Raw genomic sequence first — 14815 nt, 5'->3', positions numbered from 1 at the left:
ATAGTCTATGGGAAAAGTTTGTGCAACTTCCTGGGAAGTTATTTTGGAGAGAAACCATATACAGTGCAAGCCATTACACAGGTCAAAAAGCAAAGGATATTTAAGTTTGAATGGTGATATTTCATAAAGCACTATTCAAAAGTAAATTAACACCAGCAGAGGCTTTCATGATACAAAAGCATCCTTAGATTCTGCAAGTTTTGCAGTGTGACATTGGTTCTTCGGGTCATGATGTTACATTTTCCAACTGAGTATTGATGTCATGAATTATTTGCTTATGTTTTTGTTTTGCATGGTAAACCATTTGCATGGATGCCATAGCAAATGTTTGCAACCTGCTTATTAAGCCAAACCACATATCTTACCTCAGGGGGGCAAAGCTGACACTTATCTTTGCCACCATGGAGCCTTTGTTTGAAAATGCTACCACTTCCATTAATTTCCAATCAGCATTGTCTAATAGAAATAATTGATTTTTGCCTCCTCTCCACAAATGAAAAACGCTTGTGATTAAACATTTTGTCTGGAAATCTAAATTCCAAGATCCCCATCAACACTTGAGCAAAATAGGCAACTCATTAAAGCACAAAAAAGAACTAGCTGAGATGTGAAAAGAAGAGACAGGGAATGAAATAATGAATGGAGTCCGAGTGAGCTATCTTTCCCAGGCAGAGCGCCACTAGGGATGCAAACTCTCAGAAACCAGAAATGAGCTACCTATCTGTGAAAAGAGTGACTGCTCCATCCTATTTGATTTGGCTCTCCTATCATCTCTTAAGAAGATGTCAGCCTTGCTTCTTCTATTGCTCTGAGCCTTTATCAACCCGGAGACGATTTCCCTGCAAAAAAAAAAAAAAAAAAGAGGGGGTGGGGGCGGTAGAGGGGAGGGGGGTATTTCAGTGCCTTTCAGGGAGCAACACTAAAGAATAAGTGTTATGCGATAAAAAGGAGGTTGTTAAATAGATCTGTCTATTTGTATGGTAATAATGATCGCTTAAAGACTCGGGGCTCCGTGACTTGTAGAACAAGGAAACAAATCTGTATTCAGGTATTGTGTTAACACGACTCTCCAAACGACCTTGTGAAACTTTCATACAGTAAAAAATGAGTTGGATTCTCAAGTTTTTTTCCCCTCTTTGTTTGTATCATTCTTTTCCCTTTCCTTTTAGAGTGGAGGCAATCCTGCACTGAGCGAACCTGTCTCTCTCAAACTCCTGTAGGATGGAGCCCTTTGAGTTTTAAATGATCTTGGTCAGAGTTTTTATTTATTTATTGAAGTATCTGGTACACATGTAAAATTCAATATTCAGTATTTAATTCAGTATATTAGTAAGAAATTCCAAACAGGGTGTGTGGTAGTTACATATGTTTGAATGTTTGTGATATTGTGGAATTAATTAGAGTTTTACTACATTTCATGAAAAATGTATGTTTTTTTTTTTTTTTTTTTAAATGAACACCTTTTTAAGTAAAGAAAATTGTGTGCAGTAAATTTTTGCAGTCCATTTAAAATAACATGGTGGGAGATGTACTTAGATTCTTAACTGTAAAAGTACTTTAAAAACACTTCAGTACAAGTAAGTCCAGCATTCAATTTTTACTTGGGTAGACAGTACAGATGTATTAGTAGCAAATTTGTAACCGGTGCAGGCCGACCTAGCGTAGCTCCTACTCCCTCCATTAGTTCCTGAGCAACCAGGATGCCAGGGTGGCTGGGTGACTGTCCAAAGGAAGCATAACCCTAAGCAGAAGCCCACAGTTAACCACCAACCACTTCACGTTTCTAACAGGTTCTCCCCACTCAGTGACACACCCGCTGAGAAACCAACTGTGATTATTGGCAGCTTCATAGTGAGAAACATTAAGTCAGCAACACTAGCGTCCATAGTCAAATGTATTGCTGGGGCCAGAGTGGGCGACACTGAGTCAAATTTAAAACTGCTGGCTAAGGATAAGAGTCGGTATGGACATATGCAAAGACAATGTAGGACTCCGTAGTTTTCTCTGGGCCCCTGCAAAATCTGACCAGTGATGACATATATAGCCGCATGTCATCACTCAACCGCTGGCTGTCGAGGTGGTGTCCAGCAAATGACGTGGGCTTTATAGATAATTGGCAGACTTTCTGGGGAAGACCTGGTTTGATTAGGAGAGACGGCATACATCCCACTTTGGATGGAGCTGCTCTCTCATATCTAGAAATATGGTCGAGTTTATTAGTAGACCAAAACCATGACAACCCAGAGTTGAGACCAGGAGGCAGAGCTGCAGTCCTACATGCTTCTCTGCGCTTCCATTAGAGCAGTTACCCACCTAAAACCACATAGAGACTGTGTCTGTCCCTAAACCACTTAAATCAATTAAATCCAAAGTAAACAGAAGAGGAGTTACACATAAAAATCTAATAAAAATTAACACGATCACTGCAAACAAAATAGGAGAATTAATATAATAATATGTTAGCATAAATGAATCCACTCCCCTCAGTCATATTAATACTCACATTCCTTGAGACCTAAACTTAAATATAACTCATTTGAAAGCCATGTTCTTAGTCTTCCACACCCAACCTGGAAAACACTATTTGTTATAGTGTAACAACCCCTGGCCCGTACTAATTTTTATCTGAATTATCTGAGTTTTTATCAAACTTAGTAGATAAAGTTATTACAGTAGGTGACTTAAATATTCATGTTGATGTCCATATTGATATCCACTGCATTTATCTCATGATTAGACTTAACTGGCTTCTCTCAGAATGTAAATAAACCCACTCACTGTCTTAACCACACCCTTGACCTTGTTCTGACATATGGCATCAAAATTGAACATTTACAATTACAATTTACAATTTCATTTAACATTTAATAGTCTTTCCACAAAATCCTATTTTATCAGACCACTACTTGATAACTTTTAAATTCCTATTACTGGATTACACACCATTAGACAAAACTGTCTTCACTAGATGTCTCTGATACTGCTGTAGCTAAATTTAAGGAAGTGATCCCATCAGCATTGAACTAAATGCCATGTCGTGATGCAACAGAGGACTCTTATTCTAACTTTAGTCCCTCCCAAACTGATCATCTTGATAGTGCCACAGGGTCACTTCGAATGACACTCGACTCCATCGCCCCTTTAAAAAAGAAGATAATAAAACAAAAGAGGTTAGCTCCAAGCACTCGTTATGCATAATGGTTCCTCTCAGAGATTTATATTAATATATACAGTGTATGTATATATTATTCAATTGTTATTATTTATGTATAAACTTGTAAGTAGCATTTTAATGTTGCAGCTGGAGCAAAATTGAACTTTATAAATTATAAATGGTTGGTGAAATGTAAAATCAACTCTGATGTATCATTTCTTTATGACCTTTGAGAATATAACTTCTCATCCATATCATTTTCAAACATACTGGAAAAATATGTTTGATACTCCTCTTCCTTGGTTTAAAAATTTTAGGTGTATTTACTGGTCATCTTGCTCTACTTATTTATGGGCTTTCCAGGTAAAAATGTCAAGATGATCAAAATATGTTATTGAACACTGTTGAGTACTTGGCAAAGTTTATATATTTGATACTCCAAAAACCTGGTTTTGAGCTCCTTCATGTTATTTCTCAAACATTACTACATAAATACTGCAGGAAAAGATAATTATGAAAGGTAGAGCAAAAAGCTCAGACAAATAAATGGGAGATCTTGACAATATCAAAAACTTGGGATACAGAACTATGATATCATAACTTAACATTATCTGGCTTTTTCATTTAGTTTCTGCTATAGAATGAAGTATTTAATTTGAATTGCTGTAGAAGTGATTTGTTTTTGTATTATAACTACATTTAGTACCTGACATGTATGTATGTTTGTATAGGTGTATATATATGTATATAGCTGGTACGTCTGTTGTAATTTGTATGGTTATGTTTGTGTTCATGACATAAGTTATGTTATATATGTTATTTGTTTTTGTGTCATTTTTGTAAATTAAGAAAAATAACTCTATTGGGCATTTTCAACATTCATAAGAATGTTATGTATGAACGTTTTTAATCTGTAAAATGTAACTATACATGTGTAGTGCAGTAAAAAGAACAGTATTTCCCACTGAAATGTAGTGGGATAGAAGTATAAAGTAGCATAAAATGGAAATACTAAACACCTCCAAATTTCCCTAAATTACAGCATTTGAGTAAATGTTTCTTTCCATAACTTAATGTTAGCTATCTTCTCGATCAATTACCAGTTTCTCACCATTATGAAGCTTTCCAATTTAACCCTAACTATTATAACCACAGCAATACCTGCTGACTGTCAAAAAGCTAACCCTGAGGTCTCTCATTAGGATTCAAGGGCTCCAGTTTTCTGTTCCCAGGTGGCGTAAGCTATTAACAAAATTATCTGGAAAGCTGGCCTATAAACCTCTGGAGCATTGTTTTGTTGTCAAGCAAATCAAACAGTAAGTGGGGTTTGTTTGTTGTTCTGCGTACCTGGAGACCGACCTGTACGTTGTTTCAGATGCATCACTGCCATGGGTAGCCATGTCAACCTGCTCTAAGAAGGTGTGTTTGACATGTCAATTTAGCAGGCAGCAGGTTGAAGCAGAGCCCAGTCATTTGACTTTTTATCTCCTCTTTAGATATCTGCGCGGCATGTCAGTGTAAACAACTGAAAGGTCTCCTCGGGTTGTGAGAAGAGTGTGACTGATTCTTTAAACACAGAACTAGAGGATTAAAAGTTTATGCGATGGAAAAGCCCCCATAGCACAGCTGGTGAAATTTTCTGTGGATTTTTTTTTTTTGCATGGAAAAAATACATACTGTGTGTATGCAATGACACTATGGAGAATGTACTGGAGATAAGATCAAGACATGATAAAATATGGCATTCAACAGAGGGAATTAAATGTGAACTGACCGCAAAATCTTCTGATTTGTCTGTTGCAAAGTACAGCAGTTAAAGAATAAAATAACACCTGTTTCTCTCCAACACAATAAACCAGCTGTAAATACTGCTTTCCTAAAGATTGTGTGAATGTTTTGTTGAAACTGTGTCAAATAGGTGTTAATTATTTTAAAACTATAGTTTGGAATGTTGTGTAGACCTTTTGGATATTTACTTGTCATAGCAGGAAAAGTACAAGTGCATTAATGGCCGCTCTTTTCCATTTGAGTGCCTCAGTAAGTCATGCCAGTGAGCCACTGTGCCAAATACCAGACTACTGGAGTTGGAACAACTACAGTAAAGGGAATGTAGCCATCATCAGCATTATTAAATTACACCTGTGCTTTTCCTGCATGTCTAAATGTCCTAAAGCTTACTGTAATCAACAGACTGCTCTCACAGCACAAGGTTTGACTTGTCATATACTGTAGGAACAGCACAGATGTTACTGATAACATTAATGATGGCTCTGTTCAGTTTAAGTGTCCCAGTTAGCCACAACAGTGTGAAAGTGAGCCAACATACACAATACCAGGACCCTGAAACCAAAGAAGCTTAATGGAATTCAGCCATCATTAATTTTATTATTATACAACTGTGCTTTTCCTACTGTGAAAAGCCGTTGACCGTCACACATGAATGCAGAGAGCGTCATCAGTACTAGTTTACAACATTGATGGTAAAAAATTATGGATAAACCCTCTGTGACATCACCCACAGGTTTCCTGAGGGTGGGTGGAGCTGATCTAGCGGCTAGCCACCTGTGACTCAAAGTGACCACGCCCTTAATTATGCATAACTTTAAGCCTTAATAAAATTTAAATGGGTGAGTTATATAAGAATTCACCCCCTGTACAGTTGTCATGAAAGGGGAAATTACCTATACTGACCAAAACCGTTTTCTGTACCAGGCTGTAAACATGTTTATTTCTGCTGTAAAGTTGGGAATTTTAACATGGGGGTCTATGGGGATTGACTTACTTTTGGAGCCAGCCTCAAGTGGCCATTAGAGAAACTGCAGGTTTTGGCACTTCCATGTTGGCTTCATTTTTCAGCCCTGAAGGTTGCCGCTTGGACACAGCACAATACAAATAATATCACGCTTCACCAGCTGATTAGTAATGTCCAATCATAATCATGCAGGTGAACACCAGGATCTATTTGATCCCTCTTATGTGTTTAGTTTATTGAATTGTTCATTTAACTGAAATGTAATGCTCATACATGTATTTGTTATCCTCAGAGTCTTTCAGAGCTCCCTCAAAGAATAGAAGCTGTACACCCATTTGCTATAAATGGTCTGGGCGAAGTGTTTATGACTTAAATTAACAAGATGAGCAATTGTTGGTTCAGCTGACAAGACGAGACAGAGTGTGACCATGTTGTGTTCATCCTTCTGCCTACTTGTGCAGTGGAATATATGGAATTACTAACAGCTATAGTACTAAAGGGACTGTTACATTTTCATTGTGGATCTTACTGATTAATAAATTTAATCATGACATTAAAAAAACTACTACCAAACTATTTGCACATTTGTATGAGGGAAAGACCTAAAGACCCACACATATAATAACAAATTTGTTCTTACAGCACTGGATGAGATCTGTTGTCCCAAAATGTTGCAGCAGATATTTCAACTGAGTCTTCCCACATTTTAGTGTACAGTAGTATTTGATTTAAAACCACCTTCATCTGTTAGTTAGTTTTAGAAAGAGGAAAAGGAGAGGGAGGTATGTCAACAAAAAATCTCTGGGGAGGTTTGAGAGAACATCTGAATAAAATGTGTTTAAAAATGTTTACATCTGTATGATTTTGTCTTCTGGTCGGTTGAATCTGAGCATTGGGACGAAAATAGGTTATCTTGTGTGTAATTCTTTCATCTGTTGTTAAATAATTTGTTATGTATTTGGAGGAATGTCAATGCTACAGAATAGTGAAATATGAGCAAGATCATTCAAATGACACTGAAATGCAGCACTGATTTAATCAAGACATGAGCAGTATTTAAAGTGTAGAGAAAGCATCCTTGAATTAACAATTCACCAAATTACTGCTTTGTCCATATCTGTATTTGTTCCTTACAACCGCATTACTGTCCACAATGCCTACTGCTGAAAAGAACAACCAGAAAGCTAAGGGGGAGGAGGAGGAGGAGGAGGAGGAGGAGGAGGAGGATGCAGACTCCACGTAGCTCTCCAGGCCCGGCGTGGAAAGCACTAGAAGTAGATTGATTAGCCTGCTCAGTTTGGCTGATTAATCAGGGCCTGTCAGATGGAAACGAGCACCATTTATGGCTGATTATCTTCCCAGAAGGCAAAATCTTAAGGTACAATCCACAGTGGAACTTTTTAACCTCAATTTAAACCTAGCATTTTCCATCTCCAGTAATGAAAATGCTGCTTTCATGAAGTTTCACATTTCTAGTATATGAGTATTGCACTTAATCAAGCTTTGCATGGTACACAAGAGGAGTAATCTGGTTCACGTTTGCCCTCTTTCAATCCACAAATTACCAAGGCTAGTCTACATTTAAAAATTAACATTTTATCAGATATACTCACTAAATGACAGCTAAATTACTTGCTGTAGCCTAAAGCCCTCAGGCAGGAACCTCTTTATCATCTAAAAATTTAGGCTAAAGATGACACTTGACATCAAGACTCCAAAGCGAGAGAACCTCTTTAAGTGGCTTAAAATCAATTATAAAGACAGGTAGTTAAAAAATGGATTTGTTTTAACCCGTTTAATTCAAGTTCTGTTTCTGCATTTCTTTCAACTTCTATTTTTAACCAATGTGAATTACTTTTTTACTTTAATATCCTTTATGTGATACTGTTGTCTGTTTAAAGGTCACATATTATGCAAAATGTACTTTTCATGTCTTTTCAACATAAATGTGTCCCTGGTGTGTCTAGAGGCCCCCAAACTATAAAAGACCATCCTCTCTCTTTGTCTCCTGCTCCATCTTTCAGTAAATGTGTGTGCAAAAAACAGTTTAAATTTAGCTCCCTTTATGACATCATAAAGGGATCCGTTGAACATAGACCTCCCCCCAGCAGGCTGACATTCCCCACTCACTGAAACCTACTGAATCAACTTTTGAACTAAATCAAAGTTCTGTTGTTTGCCGCAAGAACCAACACAACAGTTTTTATGCCCTCCCATCAAGGAGGAAGTGAAGTGTTGGATTCACTATATTTTTTAGGGAATTGTCCCCAGTGACTCGAAAACTGTATATGTGTGTATAATGGATGTATACCGGCTGTTCGTGACCCAACCTCAAACTTGGAACTTGTTTTACTGTTTATTTAGCATGTTAGCCTGTCAAACTTGGCATTTGCATGCTGCATGGCTATTATGGCCAGCGATGTCAGACTAATGTTGTTGAGGAACAGTCAAGAGAAACTGTGTGAATGTTGAGCCTTATTTGAAGCCAACTAAATAATGACAGTAGTAGGTTGGATGGTGGTAACTGTTTTTTCATGTTTTTTTGTGGAACTTTGAACTGCAGCGCTAGCTCAGCTAGCTTTGTTGTTACACGTTAACCCGTTCTGCTCTGTGATCCTCGCTGGTATGTGTGTGTAGCTGCTGTAACATTATGTAAATGTACTTGATAGACATGCCATGAAGGTAACGTGTGAAACAGAAATGGTCAAACTGCAGGAATTCCTTTGCTTGGCAACATTGTGTAACTTAGATTAGCACCCAGCAGCTAACTTGCTCAGACTGTAAAGCTGTAGTGGCCCGCTACAGTGTGTAAAGTGTGTGTAAGGTGAAGCCGCGGCTAATATGTTCTGATCCACAGATACACTTAGCGTTACTAGTGACGCTACTGCAGCTCTGTTGCAGTTCCAGTATGAATATGTATACTGTCAACAGCCCTCTGTCTCTCCTGTTGCGGTCATATAATCTCGCATTGCATCACGGCCGGAAAGTCACACCCAGTTCTGGAGTGAGGCGCGAGGAGCAGCAGCTCATTTGCATAGACACAGAAACAGCCCATGGGACAGGACAGAAACAGAGGGCTATAGATTCACGCTAGAATGCATAATCTGAGTGGTATTTTCAGCAAAAAACTTCAAAGACATGTTTTGGGGACCTCAGAGACCTATAATATGTGACCTTTAATGGACATAAAAGGAGCTCAGACTTCCACACTTCTCCAAATATCTGCTCCTCCTAATCATCTCTGATATTTCTTTACCTGCACACCAGAGAAGAACAGAGAGGACAGTCTTTGGGATAATTATTTTGCAGAGAAAGGTTTTAATTATATGAACTGTTTCCAAAACATTTTTGCTTTGATGCCAACGTCATTATCAGTCTTCCAAAAGGGTTAAAAACCCACATGTGGAATTTAAAGCATATGCTCTCTGATATGAATATTATGTTTCTAATATGAGATTTTTCTAACTGTGTGTTTTCAAGAGTCATTACATTGTACATGTAAATTAAAATACTGCTATAATGCAGTGTACTGTACTTAGGTGTGGGCTAGAATTTACTTAAATTTACTATGCATTGAAATATAAAATCTAAACTTCCACAAAATAGAATAAAACATACAAACATGGATTGAATTTATGTTTTCACCCCACATCTTGACCTACCTTGTAGTTATTCATCTGTATTTTAAATTTTTATGCTGTATATCCAACATCATATTCTAATGCATTATGTAAAGCACTTTGAATTGCCTTTCACATGTGACTGTACCAACCAAGTTTTTATCTGTTATCAATGAGAAGTTGAATAATGAAAAGCTACAACAGAAACTCAAGTACCAAAACTAACTAACTGCAGGCTCTGCTCCGGTAACAGTGAAAGACTTTATGCAAAGTGCTTCTGACCTTTTACATTCAAGTGAGCTTGATATTATAGTAATGCTGACACTACCAAATTGGAAAGCGAACACCTATCACCCTGAGGACAGTTGCAATCACCCTTTTCATCTTCTACAGCTCATTCTCAATGGAGCTAGACCACAGTGTGACACGGGACTTTAACTTTCTTCTCTACCACTGTAGAGACGGGAGACAGAAGTGAAGATATACAAACACAGACTGAACTATATCTGACGTTTGAATGACACATCACAGTTTTTCCTTAATGTCAAATTAATGTAAAATTAGTCTGTACATGTTGAAACTTGTAGCTACAATTTCTCTATGGGAAAGAATAGGAATAGGAGAGGATGTCTCTGGTGGTAACAGCATTCTCATGTCTGTGGTCGACCCTTTAGCGTCCACCACACCTCATGCTGTCGTCCAGCCCTGCAGCCCTCGCTCGCTCCACAGTGGCCTTTCCCAGCCTGGTCACCCGTTTCCATTTATCTGCTGGAATAACTATAAAAATCTGTCAGGAGGCAGGGTGGGTTTTTTCGCTCAGCTCAGCCCAGCTGGCAGATTGAGAGCCCCCTGTAATGCACAAGTCTGTTTTTATTATTCTTGCTGGGGGAACACTATTTCATCAAGTGCATGATTCCACAGAGGAGAGGAGATAGCCTCAGCCTGGCTATATTTCTTCCAATCAAACATTCCAAGGGGAAAAAATGAGTGGGTGCCATCAAATCCCAGAATAATGCTGCCAGATTTTATGTAAAAAGAAGGACTGATGGACAAATACAGGAAGGCAAGACAAGTTTAATGACGTGTGTTCAGGAGCTGAGATTGGAAAACTGACAGAGAAAAGCAGCCTCTTTGCTGGAATATAAATTGTTGTGCGCTGTAAAAAGGCTTTTATCTGGAGTGAATATGGGACGTAATACACAGGTCAGGGTTAAGTCATTTTCTCCGGCAAGTTAAGCGAATAATGAAGGCGAGCCCGCATGGAGAGGAGCACTGCTACTGCCAGTTTGTCTTCATTTATTATGCCAAATCTCATGATTTTGGCGTTGGCGCGGTGAGTGCTCTGGCGCGCACCGGTGGACGACATATCGCTTAATTTACACAAGGTAATGAAAGCAGGGAATGGGAGGACAAAACAATTTACCTGCTGACACGGGAAGAAGTGATTTGCGAACATGGGGGGTGAGCGAAAGAGCAGGCAGAGGGCCAGGGCCAAGGGGTGGAAGAGGGGCAGAGATAGGGATGAGGGGAAGGAAAAGAGAGAAAGGGGTGGGGGAGAGGCTTGGAAGGATGAAAGAAAGGGAGGTAGAGGGGGGAAAAAAACAAAAAGGATGAAACTGACAGACAGAGAGAGGCAACTCAAGCCTCAGCCTCCTCAGGTGATGATGATGGCTTCAATGAGGCAACAGTAAACTCTCACTCTGTCTCTCCCTCCCCCACAGACACCACGCACAAAAATACACGCAATCAGGGGGCGAAATTGACCTCAAATCTGGAGGGTCTTTTTCTGACAAGGCCCTTGTTTTACTCCTCCTTTCCCCCCCAATTGTAATCACTTATCAGAAAACCACTTGTGTAGCAGGGACGGGTGCCGCAACAGGTATTTTCACACAAAGACCAAATCTCTGACTGGTGTCTCAAGACGATTTTGCTGACCAATTCAGTGAGCATGTGTTAGATTTAGGCCCTGATCAGACAGAGCGCTTTCTGCAGGTTGCAAAACGAGGTGTTTTGCTGTGTTTTGTTTTCAGGTTTTTTTGTAATTGTTGCTAGGCAACCATCAAATCACCTGTTCTTAGCCTAACTGTTATTTTGCTGTGAAAAAACTCACAGATCTGTACCCTTTATTCTTTTAGATAGATAGTTAGTTAGCTAGTTAGCTAGTTAGTAGCTAATTACCTTACCTAGTGAATAAAAATCTGCATATCAAACGGACAGGCGGGGGGCACTTGCTCTGGCTCCAATTGAGGGTGAGAGGCTGTTCCCAAATTGTACGTTGGACATGGAAAAAGAGATCCATATGGGTGCATAAGACCCTCAGAAAGAGGAGAAATCACAGAAGGCCCACTTTTCAATTCATCCAATTGGACAATGGGAAAAAATGCAAACGATGTCAGGCACTTTTCTGCTCTGAGTTGGAGTTTTTTCTACTCGAGGGCACTCATGCAAAAACGCGAGGCGTACAGAGCAGAAAAACGTAAGGTGCTCAGCAACGCAAAAGCAGCGAGCAAAAAGCTTCAGTCTCACTGACAACAATTACAAAAAGCCATCCCCAGGCTGCTAAAAAAGTGCTCTGTTTGATCGGGACCTAATGGAGTATTTTATTTGTGAGGAAACATACAAAGCAGAGTAGAAACTGGCATCATTTCATGCACAGATGCTGTGTTCTAGTATAATTTGCTCTTCATCCACATATACTGTAATCAGGAATAACCCAAATAAGGATTACAAAACAATTGATCCAGATCTAAATTAAGCTCTGTCGACAGCCAATCACTCCACAGTATTGATGGATGCGTTCTAAAAGTGTACGATTGGCCATTCAGCTGATGGCCTTTCACACAAACAGAAGAGTCTGGCTGAGACTCCCTGACAATATGGCTGGAGCAGCACTGTAATTTTCCAATCACTAGCCCTTCAGGCCAGGCCACTCCTTAGGGCAGTAAGATCAGATGAGCTCCGGCATTTTCTTTTGTAAGTGGCCAAACTCTATTTGTCTGCTCACAGGAACAAAAACAATCAGGGAGCCGGGAGAGACCGGCTTTTTGGTCTCTCTGGAGAAGGGCCAAAGGCAGAGCGGGAGGAGGGGGAGGACAGAGGATGGGAGAAGGGGGTGGTGGTGGGGAGAGTGGGGGTGGGCAGCGGGGTGACACAGATAACCGAGCCCCCCCAACCGCCGTGGGTGGTTGGTTCTAGTGATGATGAATGGGGACGCGGCTCAGCACCAGGTCCCTGCTGTCAAGGCTCTCGGCAGGACGAGACAGAGAGAGGAAGTGTCACTCTCGGCGGGCCTGCTGGGCCAACCTGGACTCTGCTGAGTCCTGCTGCTCGAGTCTTCACAACAAATCAAACACCATAACACCCACCCCTCCCAGAACACGGCCACACACACAGCTTGGTCTCCACCACTGTCTGGAAGAATGTGTTAGAAAACATAACCAGACTGTTTAGGCGTGCTGTATCTGAATATCAGCTCCTATCTGCTTTCCAAGTGTCTGGTCAGATGTGAACGGATATTTAGAGGCATCCAAGTGGCCGGGTAGGAGCTTGGCTCTCCTTGGACGAGAAACTAGTCCTTGGGCTGCGGTTGTGAGGGGGCTCCCTCTGTCCTCCACCCTCCCCTGGCCGCAGCTCTCTCCACAGGCTTATTTCCCCTCACAATGAGAGGTGACAGTGAACAGTGGAACTCGTCAGTGTGAATAACACGCAGTCACGCTTGGTGAGACCCTCCGGTGGAGCACGATACACACACTCGCACACAATGATGCACACACTGAGGCTCAAGGGCCCAGCGGCAGGCACGCTGTCAACCTCAGTGCACTCCCTTCCATTACAGCCTAACAGGGGACAAATTGAGCAATCTGATGGGTTAAATTTGACACGTTTGCCAGTCTGACCCATGTTTGTTGTACAGTACACTCACTTTGCATAGTTTTATGGGGTGAGAAGAGTGAGCTACAGTACGTATATGAGTTCCTGATGAATGCAATCAACATAAAGTGCTATCTTGGATTCATAACAAAGGTCAGAAGGACATTTTTCAAGTTTACAAACGCAGCTGAGCTCACATTACTGTACCATCAGGTCTGTCGCAGTCGTATGTCCCTCAGTGATGTGCTGTTCTCTTTGAGTCTTGCCGTGTCCTTCAGTGGCTCCTTATAAGAGCAGTCCATAACACAACCAGTGGTCAGGCTTAATTTACCCACTTTCTCTGTCCACTGCCCCATCAGCATATAGTATCACATAACTGCTAATGGGCTAATGGAGGAAAGAGGGGAGGGAGCGAGAGCGAGAGGAGGACAGCGATAGTTAGGGAAATGGAGCTCGGGTTCATCCAAACATTTAATAACTTATTCAATCTGGAGCGTTCACCTCTTACAGGGCTAATTATATCATTTAACTGGCCTGGGCGCGGGGGGCCAGTGTGGACGCACCGTCTTACGGTGTCATCACATAATTATGACTTATGCCAGCGCAGCCTAGCAAGCTGGATGAAGTCAGCTTGCCATAAATTTTAATGATCACTTAGACAATATGAACGTTCACAGGGCTTCCACAGCGTTAACAGGAAAATATGGACACTGCAAAAGCTGAAGTATGGAAACACAGAGGGAGAACAGAGAGGTAAGAGGAGAGAAGAGGAAGCAAAGTGTATGTGTGTGTGTGTGTGTGTGTGTGTGTGTGTGTGTGTGCGTGTGACATGTTTGGGAAAGGTGAGTTTAGACAGGGTAGACACAGCCACTTGATTGTGTGGGATCAGGTTCTGTGGTCACTGGGCTGCTAGGAGGCCAACGTCAGGCCTGTCAGAGGGCTAAACACCCGAGTGTAGTCTGTTTCAATGGAAAAACAGCAGCTGACACTCAACGCTTGCGGGCCAACTGCTGACCTCATTCGATGGATAAAACGTGCTGGACGGAGGGGGAGAAAGCCTGGCGAGGCGAATATGGAAAGTTGGTTTTGATGCTTTATTCCTCTGAGCAGCAGAAGTTTCTAATAACTTTCAGAAGTTGAAAAAAAAATAGAAAAGGCCATAATGGTGGGAAAATAGATGGGGCATAATGAAAAAGGCTGAGTGTCTTTTTTTAATAGCTGTAAAATGGCTAATTAGCCCTCTATGATTGATCATTGTGGGAGCACGCATTGGGAGGTTTGAGTCTCCTGGGCTTTAATAGTTTTCTGGTAAAATAATTTTACATTTCTGGTGTGATTAAGAAATGTTCTGTGACCTCTGTGACCTTTGAGTGTGGTATGTGGACATATTTCTAAGTCAACTTAGGCTCATTGAATGTT

This window comes from Thunnus maccoyii, chromosome 16, assembly GCF_910596095.1.
Source record: "Thunnus maccoyii chromosome 16, fThuMac1.1, whole genome shotgun sequence".
In the NCBI taxonomy this organism is placed as follows: domain Eukaryota; kingdom Metazoa; phylum Chordata; class Actinopteri; order Scombriformes; family Scombridae; genus Thunnus; species Thunnus maccoyii.
The sequence above is the reverse complement of the archived record's forward strand: the minus strand, read 5'-3'. Positions refer to the sequence as shown.